This window comes from Dipodomys merriami, unplaced genomic scaffold (genome assembly GCF_024711535.1).
Source record: "Dipodomys merriami isolate MVZ:Mamm:240054 unplaced genomic scaffold, mDipMer1.0.p SCAF_137, whole genome shotgun sequence".
NCBI lineage: Eukaryota > Metazoa > Chordata > Mammalia > Rodentia > Heteromyidae > Dipodomys > Dipodomys merriami.
Genome location: NW_027202682.1, coordinates 18,282 through 34,411, shown reverse-complemented (window position 1 = coordinate 34,411; position 16,130 = coordinate 18,282). Strand labels below are relative to the sequence as shown.

The 16,130-nt window shown below is 51.6% G+C and overlaps 1 long non-coding RNA gene across 1 annotated transcript; it reads left to right on the top strand.

The window, feature by feature from the left end:
- Positions 1-147: 147 nt before the first annotated feature.
- On the top strand, positions 148-3,028 carry LOC138825288 (uncharacterized). The gene is made up of 2 exons (XR_011371387.1): positions 148-224; positions 2,840-3,028. It is a non-coding gene; the product is annotated as an uncharacterized lncRNA (long non-coding RNA).
- The last annotated feature ends 13,102 nt before the right edge of the window (positions 3,029-16,130 follow it).

Here is a 16,130-nt window from a genome sequence, read left to right as displayed (position 1 = left end):
CCCCCGGTGCTGTTTGCCCTGATTCCCCCCAGGCATTGCTCTAGGCATGGGCTCTGTCCTCCTGGGGACCTGGGGTGCAGTGGGTGCTGCTTCCACCGGAGGACGTGCTAGGCACGTGTGCACCGCCCTCCTCTCCTCAAGACCCGGGGTGCAGAAGATGTGCAGAGACCATGTCCTATGGGCTACATGGAGTCACGGCATCCTGAAGCTGAGAACGTGCACAGGTGAAGTGGTTCTGTCTGACTCCATTCTCGGGAACTGATTGTCAGAGTCGGATTTAGGGTTGCTTCAAATAAAACAGAAAATGAAATGAATACCATGGATGTATTATAATAACAACTAGGACCTGAAATAGAATTAGTATTGAAAAGTATATATAGATGTAGATATAGATATATAGATATATGTATAATTTTTTTTTTCGGTCGTGGGGCTTGAACTCTGGGCCTGAGTGCTATCCCTCAGCTCTTCAACTCAAGGCTAGCACTCTACCACTTGAGCTACAATGCCACTTCCAGTTTTCTGGTGGTTTATCGGAGATAAGAGTCTCATGGATTTTCCTGCACGGGCTGGCTTTGAACTTCAATCCTCAGATCTCAGCCTCCTGAGTAGCTAGGATTACAGATGTGAGCCACCGGAACCAGCTTGAAAAGTATTTTAATGTTAAGGGTTGTTGGGATAGATGAGGTGAACTGATTATAATCATTAAGTGTGGTGAAAAGTCAGGCTGATAGGGTTAGAATGAGGTAATGAGAAGGTAAAATGTGAAAATAGGCAATTTTCATGATATTGAATAAGGATGAACAGTCATTCCATACTAATTAGTAGGTGAAGAATAATTTCAGATCATATGACTTTTCAGATATCGAGTTATAGACATTTGTATGTTTGTGGGGAGGCAGCAAAATGTGTTCAAGATGATTAAAGTAGATTGAGAGTAGCAGAGAGGAAGGACATGAGACTGGAAGATTAAGATACCTAGTAGAAATGCCACAACCACAATAGGTAGATTTAATACAGTTTAGCGCACATTGGTGGTTACAAAATTAACACAATTTATGCCTTCTTTAATGTGCTGTCCTGGATTGTGCTGGCCAGGGCAGGGTGTTTACCTGCATTCCCAACCCTGACCACTAGGTGTCAGCGGTGCCTGACCAGGCCTGAAGAGCAGGCTTGTCTACCTAAATTGCCAGTATCAACTGTGGAGCAAACCTCCCTGGTTCAGAACCATTCATGACTCTGATGGCTTTGTACAACCTGGACAAATACTGCCAGGGGCTTCTGAAAGTGTGCAGGCCCTCCATTTCCCTTCCTTAAGTACGTCACTACCTGGCAGGACCCTATCCTGTTCTTATCAGGTAACAGTCCCTGTAAGAACCAAGCACCTTGAGGTCACATGCAGTCCCGTCAGGTCCCCTGGCTGCTTACTCTCTGCCAGAGCTCAGAGGACTCATCCACAAGAGGGTCAAGCTCCGGAGGGCGGCTGCTTTTTGTGTGGCCTTGAGGTGTAGCTCATTGCAATCTGGGGTTATCTGGGGTTCGGAGCTGAGGAGGGCCCTCTGCACAGAAGCCTTCTGACCTGAAATGATAAACCAATCCAGGAATGGATTCCAGGGCTGCGTACCCAGGACTGCTGGGTAATATGGCTGTTTGAGTGTTGGCAGCTACAGAGGGAAGCAAACAAGCACCACCCTATGCCACGCCTACTCCGGTGGAGTCTGCTTAGCATGGAACACCTGCTTTCAGATCAGAGAATGCGGCTTCAAAGAGGACTACCTCCTGTAAAAGGCTGGCAATTCCCTGGGAAAGATGTGTTGCTGTTTTTCTTTTCTTCGTTGTATAGGAGCGCCTATTAATCTTTTACTGTTCCTGCAGCTTATTGTACTTACTCATGCTCAACGTTCTTTTATTCAATGCTCTTTCTTGAAAGTGTTAATGACTCCAACATCTGATGAGTGTCTTAAAAATATGACTAACTCACCAGAGTTAAGTGCTACCCTGAAAGCCCCTCTTATGGAGGCTAGTAGACAAGTCATAAGTAAATATAAAAGTATTGGGGGTTTCATGATGTCACTTCAGCAGAAGGAATTGTTTGTAAGAGATTTACAAGAAGCTGTAGGCATGGCCAGAGCAGAAAGAGTGTATGGCTATTGGAGACTTCCCTTTAATCCTAAAAACATATACAGTAGACCCATATGGATATCCTGTAGATAAAAAAATGTAGAGGGATATTTAGACCAAAAGCTAAATAAGATTCCTAAAAGGTTGGTAGATGGAAGGTGGCAATGGCTTATCAGAGAAAAATGGTGGGATCCTCCATTATCTAGAGGACCCCAAAGACTTCCCCCACATCCATAGCATTTATAGGTGTGTATAATAAGAATGGCAACCGTTGGGTAAACTACTTAGAAGAAAGAACTTCCTATTACTCTCTTTCATTTACTGAGAGACTTGCTAGATCTAGGCCTCCTTGGTGCTTACTATTAAAGAAGGAACACAAAAGATCTTATGAGACAGTTAAGGCCTCTATGGAGAAGAGTAAACGATTATGTGAAATGGTTACAGAAAAGACACTATGAGCTTAAATTTGATATATGGCCAGATTTAACTAAATATACTGAATATCATGAATTTTGGCCACAAATTGGGGACCCTCTAAAGAATGGCAAAGAAGCACAATTGCTTAGAAAAGATTTAAAATGTATAAAGTACAAAACTAAACAAAAGTAACTATGAAGTACTAGAGTTCATGCCTTTCTGTTCAGCCCCTTGCCCATATGCTCTGGTTAATGGTTAATTGGTGATAAACATCGAAACTCATTGTATTTCTTTAAAATAGAGGTAAAGCTGAAAACAAGTGCCTGTCGTCATAGCTCCTCATCCAAAAAACAAGATCAGGCGACCAGCTGGTGACCACCCAAGAAAGAAGCCTTGCAGCAAGATTGTGTAACCTTTTGCCCATTCTCATGGAGACTTTTGCTATAAAACCTTGTTATCCTCTGCAATAAATCGCACTCAGTATTCACTTCTCTTGTGTGTGAGTTGTCTGGTTGCCATCTCCCCACCTATTCCAGTTCCTCCACAGAGTTGGTCTGTGGCAACCCTAGATACCCCAGGGGCATCTCCAGGCGAGAGGAGGAGAAAAGTGTGGAGGGCTAGGAAAGTGGCTCAGTGGTAGAGTGCTTGCCTTGCATGCATGAGGCCCTGGGCTCGATTCCTCAGCACTACATAAGCAGAAAAAGCTGGAAGTGGCGCTATGGCTCACGAGGTAAAGTGCTAGCCGTGAGCTGAAGAGCTCAGCTCTCAGGCCCAGAGGCTAGTGTTTCTCTGACACACCACTGCAGACTGGGTGGTTTAGAGATCTGTGTTCATAGCTCTGAAGTCCAGCAGCATGGAATCACTGTCTTCTGGGCCATATTCCCTCAGGAGGTACAAGGCAGTGAGTTCTAGGTCTTCTCTCAGCTTCTAAACCTGTGAGAGCAGAGTGACATCTCTACAGAGGGTCATCCCTGGGTGCATTTATGGGACCCAATTTCCCCCTTTTAGGGGCACAGTAACAACAGGAACTGGAGTTGATCTTCCCAGAGTCCATTTCCATATAAGGTCACATTCACAGGTACCAGGTGATGAGAGTGTCCATACATGAACTTTGGGAACACAACCCATTACAATGTTCCTTCCTCTGCCTGCAGCCTCTACCTCCCTGTTGACCTCATGGCTCCTCTGGGGCCCCATCTCCTTCCTGCACCCAGCAGATTACTGCGGGCCCTGACTGCTGGCCTGAGCTGACACTGAGAATTCAGTGAGAGCTGGGACAAGACTGCTCTGGGGCTCGGGGCACTGAAGTTTGGAGCAGGACCACACAGGCCAGTCTGTCTTGGAGCTGAGGTGTTGGGACACTTCCTCAGGGCTTCAAGTTTTCAGAAGGAAGTAGTTGCAGCTACAGGCTAGGAGGAGGAGCGGAGCATTGCAGGGATGAGGCAGGAGCAGGAAGTGAGTGGTGCAGGGGTGGGGCTTTTGTGTAGCAGAGCATGAGAGGGGTGGGGCAACAGTAAGTGAATGGCCCAGGTGTGGGATTTGTGTGTGTGTGTGGCAAAGCTTGAGAGGGATGGGGCAAGAGCAGAAAAGAGAGCACTTGGGTGGCAGGGCTTGTAGGGTTACAGAGCACCAGAAAGGACCACAAGAGCATGGAAGTGAGCCGTTCCAGGGGCGGGGCTTGTGGAAGGGCAGAGCACAGGAGGAGTGTGGCAAGGGAGCAGAAGTGAATGGTCCAAGGATGGAGCCTGTGGGAGGCCAAGGGTCCAGAGAACTGCGTGCACACCTAGAGCACCATCTGGTGGGAATCAGTCGTCACTGCATCCCGGGTCCTGAGGAGAGGAGGATGGTGTGCACACGTACAGCACCATCTGGTGGGAATCAGTGGTCACTTCACCCTCTAGTCCTGAGAAGAGGAGCATGGTGCACATACCTAGAGCACCATCTGGTGGGAATCAGTGGTCACTGCACTCTCTGGTCTTGAGGAGGGTGGTACACACACCTACAGCACCATCTGGTGGGAATCAGTGGTCACTGCACCCCAGGTCCTGAGGAGAGGAGGACAGTACACACATCTAGAGTGACATCTGGTGGGAATCAGGGGTCACTGCACCCCGGGTCCTGAGGAGAGGAGGCTGGTGTGCACACGTACAGCACCATCTGGTGGGAATCGATGGTCACTGCACCCCTGGTTCTGAGATGAGAAACATGGTGCGCACACCTAGAGCACCTTCTGGTGGGAATCCATGGTCACTGCACTCTCTGGTCCTGAGGAAGATGGTACACACACCTAGAGCACCATCTGGTGGGAATCAGTGAAAACTGCATTCCACACACCTAGAGCACCATCTGATGGGACTCAGTGGTCACTGCACCCCAGGTCCTGAGGAGAGGACAGTACACACACCTAGAGCACCATCTGGTGGGAATTAGGGGTTACTGCACCCTGGTTCCTGAGAAGAGGAGCATGGTGCACACCTAGAGCACCATCCTGTGTGAATCAGTGGACACTGCACTCTCTGGTCCTGAGGAGAGGAGGATGGTGCGCACATCCAGAGCACCCTCTGGTGGGAATTGGTGGTCACTGCATCTCTAGTCCTGAGGAGCATGGTGCGCACACCTAGAGCACCCTCTGGTGTGAATCAGTGGTCATTGCATCTCTAGTCCTGAGAAGAGGAGCATGGTGTGCACACCTAGAGCACCCTCTGGTCGGAATCAGTGGTCACTGCACCCTGGGTCCTGAGGAGAGGAGCATGGTGTGCACACCTAGAGCACCCTCTGGTGGGAATCAGTGGTCACTGCACCCTCTCGGTTTGTGGGAAGAGCAGAGCAGGAGAGGGGTGGGGTTAGGGAGAGGAAGTGAGCAGGGCGGGGTTTGTGGGACCGAGGATGAGAGGGGCGGGGTTAGGGAGAGGAAGTGAGAGGCGCAGGGCGGGGTTTGTGAAGCCGAGCAGGAGAGGGGCGGGGTTAGGGAGAGGGGCGGGGTTAGGGAGAGGAAGTTAGCGGCGCAGGGCGGGGTTTGTGGAATAGAGCAGGAGAGGGGCGGGGTTAGGGAGAGGAAGTGAGCGGTGTGGGGCGGGGTCTGTGGAGCAGGAGAGGGGCGGGGTTAGGGAAGGAAGTGAGCGGCGCAGGGCGGGGTTTGTGGAATAGAGCAGGAGAGGGGCGGGGTTAGGGAGAGGAAGTCAGCGGCACAGGGCGGGGTCTGTGGAGCAGAGCAGGAGAGGGGCGGGGTTAGGGAAGGAAGTGAGCGGCGCAGGGCGGGGTCTGTGGAATAGAGCAGGAGAGGGGCGGGGTTAGGGAGAGGAAGTGAGCGGCACAGGGCGGGGTTTGTGGAGCAGAGCAGGAGAGGGGCGGGGTTAGGGAAGGAAGTGAGCGGCGCAGGGCGGGGATTGTGGAATAGAGCAGGAGAGGGGCGGGGTTAGGGAGAGGAAGTGAGCGGCGCAGGGCGGGGTCTGTGAAGCCGAGGAGAGGGGCGGGGTTAGGGAAGGAAGTGAGCGGCGCAGGGCGGGGTTTGTGGAATAGAGCAGGAGAGGGGCGGGGTTAGGGAAGGAAGTGAGCGGCGCAGGGCGGGGATTGTGGAATAGAGCAGGAGAGGGGCGGGGTTAGGGAGAGGAAGTGAGCGGCGCAGGGCGGGGTCTGTGAAGCCGAGGAGAGGGGCGGGGTTAGGGAGAGGAAGTGAGCTGCGCAGGGCGGGGTCTGTGGAGCAGAGCAGGAGAGGGGCGGGGTTAGGGAGAGGAAGTGAGCGGTGCAGGGCGGGGTTTGTGGAACGGAGCAGGAGAGGGGCGGGGTTAGGGACAGGAAGTGAGCGGCGCAGGGCGGGGTCTGTGGAGCAGAGCAGGAGAGGGGCGGGGTTAGGGACAGGAAGTGAGCGGCGCAGGGCGGGGTCTGTGGAGCTGAGCAGGAGAAAAGTGTGGTAAGGGATCCGGCTATGCGGAGGGGCCTGGCTGAGTGGTTACTGAGGCTGGAGAGGCTGGGCTGAGGGACCAGCGGAGGGGCCGGCGGGGCTGGGCGGCTGGGCTGGTGGAGGGTCTCCTCAGGCCGGCGGGGCTGGACTGAGGGGCCGGCGCAGGGTCTCCTCAGGCCGGCGCGGGGTCTCCTCAGGCCGGCGCGGGGTCTCCTCAGGCCGGCGCGGGGTCCCCTCAGGCCGGCGCGGGGTCCCCTCAGGCCGGCGCGGGGTCCCCTCAGGCCGGCGCGGGGTCCCCTCAGGCCGGCGCGGGGTCCCCTCAGGCCGGCGCGGGGTCCCCTCAGGCCGGCGCGGGGTCCCCTCAGGCCGGCGCGGGGTCCCCTCAGGCCGGCGCGGGGTCTCCTCAGGCCGGCGCGGGGTCCCCTCAGGCCGGCGCGGGGTCCCCTCAGGCCGGCGCGGGGTCCCCTCAGGCCGGCGCGGGGTCTCCTCAGGGCGGCGGGCCTCGGCTCCTCAGGCCGGCGCGGGGTCTCAGGCCGGCGCAGGGACTCCTCAGGCCGGCGCAGGGTCCCCTCAGGCCGGCGCAGGGTCTCCTCAGGCCGGCGGGGCTCCGCTGAGGGGCCGGCGGAGAGGCAGAGAGCCTGAGGGGCTGAGGGGCCTGCAGAGAGCTGACACCTGTGGGAAGGAGAAAACAAAAGCCTTGTAGGTTGCAGCTGCTCCTAGTTCTGACAGAGCTCAGGATGCAGTAGTTGCAGATCCATTAGTAAAACTCCTTTGTGATCTTTCTCTGTGCCTGGAGGACTCTCTCACTGGCAGAGTTATTAGGAGTAAACCATCACTGCCTCGGGCCTGGCCTGAGATCTGTCTCCTTAGGAGCTGGGTCTGGTAGCAGAAGGTGGGAGCAGACAGTGTGGTTGAGATGGCTTTTTCTTTTTCTTCTCAGCCATACTCCAGATCCCGCTCAGCAGTGGAGGGCCTGCAGGACGCTGATTCTTTGTTCTCCCGAGACTGCCCTTGACCTCAGGTGCTGCAGTGAGAGAATGGGACGCGTTCAGAAGCTTGGAGTGGTGAGTGACGGGTCTGCCCCACACTTGGTAGGCCCCTCACCAGGCTGGTCCCATGCCTGGCCCCACACCAGGCAGGCCCCACACCAGGGAGCCCCATACCAGGCCCCACACCAGGCAGGCCCCACACTAAGCCCCACACCAGGCAGGTCCCACACCAGGCCTCATGCCAGGCCCCATACCAGAACCCACACAAGGCAGGCCCCCACACCAGGCCCCATACCAGAACCCACACCAGGCAGGTCCCACCCCAGGCCCCACCCCAGGCCCTATACCAGGTCCCACAACGGGCCTCACACCAGGCAGACCCCACACCAGGCAGCCCCCACACCATGCCCCACGCCAGGCCCCATACCAGACCCCACACCAGGCAGGCCTCACACCAGGCAGGCCCCACTCCAGGCCCCATTCCAGGCCCCATACCAGGACCCACACCATGCCCCACTCCAGGTCACACACTAGGCCCCACACCAGGCCTCATGCCAGGGTCCATGCCAGGCCCCATACCAAGCAGACCTCACACCAAGCCCCACACCAAGCAGGACCCACACCAGGCCCCACACCAGGCAGGCCCCATGCCGGGCTTCACACCAGGCAGGTCCCATACCAGGCCCCAAGCCAGGCCCCACACCAGGCAAGCCTCATACCATGCTCCACACCAGGTAACATACTTGGCCCCACGCCAGGCCCCATACCAGGCCTCACATCAAGCAAGCCCCACACCAGACCCCATGCCAGGTCCCACACCAGGCAGGCCCCACACCAGGCAAGTCCCATGCCAGGCCCCATGCCAGGCCCAACATCAAGAAGGCCCCACACCAGACCCCATGCCAGGCCCTACTCCAGGCCCCACACCAGGCAGGCCCCACACCAGACAGGCCCTGTAGCAGGCCCCACGCCAGGCCCCACACCAGGCAGGCCCCATACCAGGGAGGCCCCATGCCAGGCCCCACACCAGACAGTCTCCACACCAAGCATGCCCCACACCAGGCAGGCCTTACACCAAGCAGGCCCCACGCCAGGCAGGCCCCATGCCAGGCAGGCCCTACACCAGGCAGGCCCCACACCAGGCAGGCCCCACCACCGGCAGGCCCCACACCAGGCAGGTCCCACACCAGGCCCCACGCCAGGCCACACACCAGGCCCCATACCAGGCAGGCCCCACACCAGGAAGGCTCCACACCTAGAGCGCCCTCTGGCCAGAATCAGTGCTCACTGCACCCTCAGGTTTTGTGGGCGGAGCAGAGCTTGAGAAAGGTGGGCAAGAGCCCAGAAGTGAGCAGCCCAGGGGCGGGGCTTGTGGACTGGCAGAGCACTAGAGGGGAGGGGCAAGAGCCTGGAAGTGAGGCAGAGCTTGTGGAGGGTCAAAGCTTGAGAGGGATGGGGCAAGCGTGCAAAAGAGCAGATCAATGGGGGCTTGTGGAGGGACAGAGCATGAGAAGGGAGGGGCAAGAGCTTGGAAGTGAGCGGTCCAAGGGATGGGCTTGTGGAAAAGCAGAGCACAGGAGGGGTGTGGCAAGGGAGCAGAAGTGAGGGGTTCAGGGGAGGGGCTAGTGGGAGGCCCTGGGGTCCTAGGAGGATGATGTGTACACTAGAGCACCATGTGGTGAGAATCAGTGGTCACTGCACCCCCTGGACCTGAGAAGAGGACAGTGCACACACCCAGAGCGCCCTCTGGTGGGAATCAGTGTTCACTGCACCCTCTGGTCCTGAGGAGGACGGTGCACACACCCAGAGCGCCCTCTGGTGGGAAGCAGTGTTCACTGCACTCTCTGGTCCTGAGAAGGACGGTGCACACAGCTAGAGCGCCCTCTGGTGGGAAGCAGTGTTCACTGCACTCTCTGGTCCTGAGAAGGACGGTGCACACACCCAGAGCGCCCTCTGGTGGGTATCAGTGTTCACTGCACCCTCTGGTCCTGAGAAGGACGGTGCACACACCCAGAGCGCCCTCTGGTGAGAAGCAGCCTCACTGCACCCCCACCCCCCTCACCCTGTCTTCAGGAGAAGATAAGGATGAGCCTGCCTAGACACCTTCTGGGGGAATCAGCTCTCACTGCACCCTGGGTCCCGAGGAGAGCAGCAGGGAGCTCACCTGCCTAGTGCGCCCTCTGGTGGGAATCAGCCCTTAATGTACTCCAGGTCTTGAGAGGAGGAGGACAGTATGCAAGCCTAGAGCGCCCTCTGGTGGGAATCAGTGCTCACTGCACCCTCTAGTTTGTGGGAGGAGCAGAGCATGGAAGTGAACGGTCCAGAGGCGGGGCTTGTGGAGGGGCAGAGAGTGATAGGGGTGGGGCAAGAACGAGTCCAGAGGCAGGGCTTGTGGGGAGGCAGAGCACAGGAGGGGTGTGGCAAAGGAGAAGTGAGCAGGCCAGGGGCGGAGATTGTGGGAGGCCCCGGGGTCCTGAGGAGGACGGTGCACACAGCTAGAGCGCCCTCTGGTGGGAAGCAGTGGTCACTGCACCCCCTGGTGGTGAGGAGGACAGTGTGCATACCTAGAGCGCCCTCTGGTGGGAAGCAGCCCTCACTGCACCCAGTGTCCTCCATGGACGGTGCACCTGCCTAGAGCACCTTCTGCCTAGAGCAGGGAAGTGTGCAGCCCAGGGGCAGGGCTTGTGGAAAAGCAGAGCACTGGAGCATTTTGGGTACATGTTAGGGTGCATGTAAGGCTCACTTAGAGTACACGTTAGGGTACTTGTTAGGGTACATGTTAATGTTTACCACAAATTTTAGGATTGAGGTACATAGGGTGTTAGAGTTAGGGTACATGCTGGCGTATGGATGTCAGTCAGGGTACATGTTAGGGTGTGAGTATGGGCCAGAGTTAGGGTGTGTGATGAGGTATATGTTAGGGAATATTTTAGGGTACATGTATGTGTCAGGACTAGGGCCTGTGTCAGGTTACACATTTGGAGTACACATAAGGTTACCTGTATGGTTTAGACAATTTATTAGAATTTAGAGTATTTATTAGGGGATGTGCTACGTTTAGGGTACATGTTAAGTTACAGTTTGTTAGGGTACATTCAGAGTACACTTACAGTTTATAGAATATGTGAATTGGTACTTGTTACCATATGGGTTCGTGTCCAGAGCATGTTTAGTGTATTACAGTATATTGGGAATCTGTTAGGTTTAACATACATGTTAAAGTAATGGCACGTATTAGGGTATGTGTTTGAGTCCATGTTAGGGTATGTGTTAGAGTTAGGGTACTTGATAGGGGATTTGTTAGGGTTACGGTACATGTTAGAGTGTGTGTTAGGGCACATATTATGGTATGTATTAGAGTTAGCATACTTCACAGGGGATTCGTTAGGGTGAAGGTTCATGTTAAGACTATAGCACATGTTAAGCTATATGTTAGGGAACATTGAGGGTACATGTTAGGGTGCATGTAAGGATACTTGTGTGGTTTACAGTACTTGTTAGGGGATGTTAAGGTGCATGTTAGGGTACATGTTAGGGTTAAGGTACATGTTAGGATATGTTTGAGTCACGTGTTAGGGTACATTTATTTTTTAGAGTACGGGTCAAGGTATTTGGGGTATATGTAAAGGTCAGAGTTAGAGTATGTTAGGTACATTCAGGGTACGTGTAAGGTTACCTGTATGCTTTATAGAGTATGTGTTAGGGATTTGTTAGAGTATGTGTGTCTAGAGTATGTTTAATGTGTTAGAGTACTATTGGGAAATCTTTTAGGGTTAAAAGACATGTTAAAGTCAGGGCACATATTAGGGTGTTTGCATGGTTTTGAATAAGTGTTAGGGTCCTTGTTAGGGTATGAGTTAGTGTTTAGAGTACATGTTAGCAAACAGGGTATGTTTTGTCACATGTTCGGGTACATGTATGACTTGAAGTACATGTTAGAGTACTTGTTAGGATACATGTAAATGTTTAGAGTGTGTGTTAGAGTATGTGTTTGGGCATGTGTTAAGGTTACAGTTATGGTTTGGGTTAGGCAACATGTTAGGAAGTATGTTGGGATAAGTTTAGGGTACTTGTTAGGGTATATGTAAGCTTTACAGTACATGATAATGGTTATGGTCTGTGTTAATCAGTAGGGTATATGTTAGAGTATTTGTTAGGGTTTGGCTTAGGGTTAAGGTTATGTATTAGGGTATGTTTGGGCATGTATTAGAGTGCATGTAAGAGTAGTTGTTACCACACATTTTAGTGTTTAGAGTATATGTTATGGCATGTGTTTGAGTGAGGATGAAGTTTATGGTATATGTCAGGGTTTGTGTTAGAGTTTGGGTATTTTTAGGGTTAAGGTATATGCTATAGTGCATATTAGGGTTATAGTTTGGGTTAAGGGCAAGTGTTAGGGTATGTGTTAAAGTGAATTCGAGGTAGATCATAGGGTGTATGTAAATGTTACCTGTATGGTTTACAGTACTTGTTAGGGTACTTGATAGAATGTGACACTGTTTACTATATTTGTTATGGTACTTATTAGGGTATGTGTTACAGTTTAGGGTTTTAGAGTAAAGGTATGTGTTAGGATAACTGATAGGGTACATGTTGGAGCATGTGCTAGGGTATGGGTTAGGGTTGTGGGTTAGGGTCAGAGTCAGGGTCATTGTCAGTGTTAGGATTATGGGTTAAAGTTATCGATCTGGTGAGGTTAGGGCTAGCATTTGGATTATGGAATAGGTCAGGCTTAAGGTAAGGAAAGGGTGTAGGGAATATGGTAGACAAAGGGTGATGTTGGGGATGCACTTGAGGAAATGTTAGAGTAAGGGTCCAGGAAATATTTAGGGTTAGGGAATGTGTGAGGAAGAACTCTGTGGGATGGGTTGGGGTTATGGATATGGTATGGATATGGAGTAGTCTTCAAAGTTGATTATGGAACAGGTGACGATTAGTGAACTTGTTAGGGTAGGATTGCAGAAAGTGTTAGTTGTGCAGTTATGTATGGATTGGGGTTAGTAGATGGCTTAGAATGAGACATAAGATTGGTGAGTAGCTTGGGGTACATATTAGGGTATGAGTTGGGTTAGGGCACATGCTAGGATGTGAGTATGGGTCAGAGTTAGGATGTATGGTGGGGTACATGTTAGGGAACACGTTAAGATAGTGTTTCGGTTTAAGGTGCATGTTAGGGTGTTAGGTTTTGGCACACATGTTAGGGCATGCATTGGGGTAGGTTTGGGGTACATGTTACAGGGCATGTAATGGTATTGCTATGATTTAGAGTACATGTTAGCGTAGGAAATGACAGGGTTAAGGTACCTGTTAGGGCTAAGGCATGTTAGAGTATTTGTTAGGGTGCATTTGGGGTACATGTTAGGGTGCATGTAAGGGTGGTTTTGAGTACTGTTAGGGTGCTTGTTAGGATACATGTTAATGTTGAAATAATATTTTGAGGTTAGAGCACATTTTAAGGTACATGGTAAGATATGTGTTAGTTATGGTACATGTCAAGGTATGGGTTATGGTTAGGTTTACAAATTAGGGAGTTAGTATGGGCCAGAGATAGGATATGTATATATGTTAGAGAACATGTCAGGATACATGTTAGGATCATGGCAAGTTATAGGCTACTGTTATGCCATACATTTGTAGTACATGTTAGGCACATGTATCATTTAGAGTATGTGTTCATAGTTAGCACATATCAAGATATGTGCTAATGTTAATGGTTCATGTTAGGATATGTGATGGGGTATGTGTTAGGTTTAGGACATGTTTCAGGGTATAAGGTTTATGGTTTTGTTAAAGTTAACACATGTGTTAGGGAATATGTTAGATTACATTTGGGGTTAGAGTGCTTGTAAGGGCACCTGAATGGTTTTGAGTATGTTCTAGGGAACTAATTAGGATATGGGTTTAGATGATGTGTTAGGATCAGGGTACATGGCTAGGGTATGCTTTACAGTTAGGGCATGTATTAGGGTATTACTTAGGGTTGGAGTTTCAGTTAGTGTTAAGGTTCATTTGGGTACATTTTAGGGTGCATATGGGGGTATCCGTATGTGTAAGAGTACTTGTTATCGTATGTATTAGTGGTTAAGGTACACGTTAGTATACATGTTGGCGTTTGCCTTAGGGCATGTGTAAGGGTATTAAGGTTTGGGTTAGTTTTTGTGTTAAGGTATGAGTTAGGGTACATGTAAGGGTAACTATGGTTTACAGTACATTTTGTTAATATATCTGTTATGTATTGGGGTATGTGTTAGGATATGTGTTGGGGTACATGTTAAGGTATATGTTAGAGTTAGGATAACTGATAAGGGATTTGTTGGTGTTATGGTCTGGGTTAGGGTTAGAGCACACATTAGGGTATGTTACAGAATGTGTTAGTGTTAGGGTACTCAATTGGGGTAGGGTTATAGTTACTGTTAGGGTTAGGATATGTGCTATGGTACATTGGCGGTACCCATTGGGGTACCTGTTTAGATTAAAATATTTGTTAGGGCATATTAGGGTGTATATTAGGGTATATCTTAGGGTTAAGGAACATGTTAGGGTATGTTGGAGGTACATGTTAGAGTACATGTATGGGCACATGTATTTATTAGAGTATGGGTTAGGATGCTTGTTAGAGCATGTGTTAGTGGCTAGGGTACATGTTAGGGTATATGTTAAGGTCAGGATTAAGGTTTTGGTTAGAGTATGTTAGGGTACATTCAGGGTACATGTAAGGGTTACCTGTATGAGTTATAGAGTATATGTTAGGGTTCTTGTTACCATATGTGTTAGTGTCTAAAGCATGTTTGGTGTGTTAGAGTGAAAATACTATTGGGAAATCTGTTATTTTTAAGATACATGTTAAAGCTAGGACACATATTAGGGTGTATATTAGTTTACTCTGGGGTACATGTTATTGTGCATGTAAGGGTTCCTGTATGGTTTTGAGTATGTGCTAGAGTACTTGTTAGGATATGAATAAGTGTTTTGGGTACATACTAGGATACATGGTATGTTTGTCACATGTTAGGGTAAATATACTGGTACATGTATGACTTATAGTACATGATAGAGTACTTGTTAGGAGACACATTAATGTGTTAGATTTCGGGAACATGTTTGGGTATGTCTCAGGGTTAAGGTTATGATTTCGGTTAGGCAACATGTTAGGATGTGTGTTGGCATAAGTTTAGGGTACTTAGGGTATATGTAAGGTCTACAGTATATGATAGGGTTAGGGTACATGTTATGTCTAGGGTAAATGTTAGCGTATCTTTTAATTTTTATCTTCGGTTAGGGTATACATTAGAGTGTTTGGGGTACATGCTAGGGTATGTGTAAGAGTAACTGTATGGTTCAAAGTTCACATAACAGTTACTGCTATGATACATGTTAGTGTTTAGAGTGTATGTATTAGGGTAAGGTAAAATTTATAGTATGTGGCAGGGTTTGTGTTACAGTTAGGGCATGTGTTATGGTTTAGGTATGTGTTGTGGTATATATTAAGGGTACATGTTAGGGTATGCATTACGAAAGACGTTGGTGTTTGGGTGTAGTAAGGGTGCCTCAGCACTCAGGCCTCCCGTGGGGACACTCAGCCACCACAGGGACACTCAGCACTCAGGCCCACTGTGGGGACGCTCAGCACTCAGCCAGCACAGGGACACTCAGCACTCAGGCCCACTGTGGGGACACTCAGCCACCACAGGGACACTCAGCACTCAGCCACCACAGGGACACTCAGCACTCAGGCCCACTGTGGGGACACTCAGCCACCACAGGGACACTCAGCACTCAGGCCCACTGTGGGGACGCTCAGCACTCAGCCACCACAGGGACACTCAGCACTCAGGCCCACTGTGGGGACACTCAGCACTCAGGCCCACTGTGGGGACACTAAGCCACCACAGGGACACTCAGCACTCAGGCCCACTGTGGGGACACTCAGCACTCAGCCACCACAGGGACACTCAGCACTCAGGCCCACTGTGGGGACACTCAGCACTCAGCCACCACAGGGACACTCAGCACTCAGGCCCACTGTGGGGACACTCAGCACTCAGCCACCACAGGGACACTCAGCACTCAGGCCCACTGTGGGGACGCTCAGCACTCAGCCACCACAGGGACACTCAGCACTCAGGCCCACTGTGGGGACGCTCAGCCACCACAGGGACACTCAGCACTCATGCCCACTGTGGGGACACTCAGCACTCAGGCCCACTGTGGGGACACTAAGCCACCACAGGGACACTCAGCACTCAGGCCCACTGTGGGGACACTCAGCACTCAGCCACCACAGGGACACTCAGCACTCAGGCTCACTGTGGGGACACTCAGCACTCAGGCTCACTGTGGGGACACTCAGCAGTCAGACCCTCCATGGGGACACTTAGCACCTCCCCCCACATACCCAGCAGCTGTCACCTGGGAGGAATCCTGGGCAGCCTGAGGCACAGGGTTGGGTCCCCAGCACATGCCACATGCCAGCCACCTGCTGTGCCCACTCTCAGCCTCTGCTGCTCTTTGGGCAGACACTGACTCCAGACCTCAGGCCTCTGAAGATGACCCAGGAACATTAATGAAACCCCAGAAAGACCTTGACCTCCAGGAGACCCTGACCCCAGGCCTAGGTGACTCTGTCCCCCAGGAGACCCTGTCCTCTAGGAGACCCTGACCCCAGGAGACCTTGACCCTCAGGTCTAGGAGACCTGAACCCC